This window comes from Lipotes vexillifer, unplaced genomic scaffold (genome assembly GCF_000442215.2).
Source record: "Lipotes vexillifer unplaced genomic scaffold, Lipotes_vexillifer_v1.1 scaffold934, whole genome shotgun sequence".
In the NCBI taxonomy this organism is placed as follows: domain Eukaryota; kingdom Metazoa; phylum Chordata; class Mammalia; order Artiodactyla; family Lipotidae; genus Lipotes; species Lipotes vexillifer.
Window position 1 is genome coordinate 346720 of NW_006791935.1, and position 2732 is coordinate 349451.

Sequence of the window (2732 nt, forward strand, 5' to 3'; positions counted from 1 at the left end):
GAGTGAGTGTGTGTGTGTGTGTGTGTGCGTGTGTTTACATGTGCACGCACACGTGCATGGGCACACAACTATAAAGCATCAACATTTGCAAACCCGATATAATCTGCAAAACAAAGCACGTCTTCAATTTCAAGTAAGAATGAAGAAAAGTGAGTATATCTCTGGAGCGGGAATCAACAAACTTTTCCTGTAAAGAGCCAGATAAAAAAATACTTTAGACTTAGTGGGTCACATGGTCTCTGTCCCAAATATTCAGCTCTGCTATTGTAGTACAAAACAGCCTTGGACAACACATAAACAAATAAGCATGGCTATGTCCCAATAAAACTTCATTCATGGACACTGAAATTTGAATTTTATATAACTTTCACATCATGAAATATTATTTTCTTTCGATTTTTTTCCCACCATTTAAAAATGCAAAAGCCATTTTTAGCTTGTGGGTGGTACAAAAGCAGGCAGTGAACCAGATTTGGCCCATGGGGCTCTAGAGGAAGGGTAATGCTAATATAGGGGTTGTATGAAAAGGTGGAAGACATTTCTTTTTATTCTTCTGTGAAGTGGTGACCAGATGAGCACATTTCCTCATCCTCCTTATGCAAAAAAAAAAAAAAAAAAAAAATTTACAAAACCTATATCGGTTAAAATCTCATCTCTTTGAAATTCACTTAATTCTGAAATTTCAACAGGGCCATGGCCATGCCGAAATTTGTCAATGGGCATTTTTGAAAGTTTTGTTGCATTGCCAGCTTTATATTTAAGGCATATAAACTTCAAATATTTAAGAGAAATATGGTGATCAAAGGAAGAATATCTTATTTCCAGAAAGTACTTATTTGAAAGAACCTGCCTCTCAGATGGGATTGTCCCAAAAATCCATACCGATACACTATCAGGTTAATTTTCTGCTTTGTAATACAATAAAACGGTCACATAATACTGAAAACATTAACAGTATTCAGTATTGTTAAATTTTGAACAATACTGAAAATTTTAACAGTATTGTTAAAATTTTATTTGACTTGTGAGTCAAATAAAATCGTGATAAATGTGTCATAGTGTCCTGCATACATGTGGGGAAAGAATCTGTGTTTCTAACTGAATTCAAAAAAGAACTAACTCATTATGAAAGCAAACCATTTCTGATGAGGGGAACATGAATATAAGTGCAAATCTACAAATCTTTATTGTTAAGGTACTCTCCCCCCCACTTCCTGTCCTTTAATCATGCCCATAACTATGGGCACTCAGATTCAGTTGGGGTATAATTTGAAAAGAATGTTTGACTATGACCATAAACATTCCACTTAGTCATCACCATGAATCCCAGATGCTGGCAACGACATAGACATTTTTTTGTGAGAGTGAGAATAATACAGATCCCTGCTCTTCAAGTGTCATCTGTAGATCAGGAGCATCAGCATCACCTAGAAGCTTGTTGGAAATGCAGAGTATCAGGTTCTACCCCAACCTCACTGAATCAAAATCTGTATTTTAACAAAATCTTCAAATGGTTTGTATGAACACAAATGGTAAAGAGGCATTCAGCTTTAGGAATGGTTTTCGACCTTGGCTGTAAGTTAGAATTACCTATGGAACTTCTAGAAATCGCAGTGCCCAGTCTCCATAGCAGACCAATCAAATCAGAATATCTGGAGGTGAGTTATGGGGGACACGCCGGTGCCCGGCATGGCGGCTGCTTGGCCCTCTGGGCCGGTTGCTTCTGAGACTGCTGCCACTGGGCTCCTGGGTGTTCTGTGGTTTGCATCAGTAACCATGGGACCTTGGGGAGCTGCCACAGCAGCGGCGAGGAGACACTTACGTGCGAGAACCTCAAAGTGGGACAATATATTTGTAAGGATCCAAAAATAAATGATGCTACACAAGAACCAGTGAACTGTACAAACTACACAGCTCATGTTCCATGTTTTCCAGCACCTAACATGACTTGTAAGGATTTTGGTGGCAATGAAACACACTTTACTGGAAACAAAATTGGTTTTCTCAAGCCCATATCTTGCCGAAATGTAAATGGCTATTCATACAAGGTGGCGGTTGCACTGTCTCTTTTTTGTTGGATGGTTGGGAGCAGATAGATTTTACCTTAGATACCCTGCCTTGGGTTTGTTACAAAGTTTTGCACTGTAGGGTTTTGTGGAATTGGGAGCCTAATTGATTTCATTCTTATTTCAGTTCAGATTGTTGGACCTTCAGATAGAAGTAGTTACATTATAGATTATTATGGAACCAGATTTATGAGTATTATCAATGAGAAATTTAGAAAAACGCAGTTATATCCATGAATATTGTTGAAAAGAAACAGATTTGAGCCTCCTTGATTTTAATGGAGAGCTCTCAGTATGTAGATTTGCACTTTTTCCTTCTTCACATACCACTTTATGGATTCTATTTAATTTTTTGTTGCTGCTGATGTTTTTGTTTTGTTGTTTTAGTTAAAAACATATGAGGTGTATTTAATAGAACTTTCTTTGAGATTTATATGATAATAGCTACATATTTATATGATAATTGTTCAGCTACTGTCTCTATGAGATAGGTAGCTTATTACTCTGATATTGATGTCTTTTCCAAAGGCAAGTTGCCACTTGTCTTTTTCACTTCTGAAAAATAAAAGTATGACTTATTCAAAAAAAAAAAATCTGAAGGTGGGATCTACACATCATTATTTTTTAAAGCTCCCTAGATTATTCCAAAGTGCAGGGAAGTCTGAG

General features: G+C 36.9%; 1 pseudogene; it reads left to right on the plus strand.

Annotated features, from left to right (window-relative positions):
* Positions 1-1689: 1689 nt before the first annotated feature.
* Positions 1690-2303, plus strand: LOC103077942 (TM2 domain-containing protein 1 pseudogene; annotated as a pseudogene).
* Positions 2304-2732: the final 429 nt, after the last annotated feature.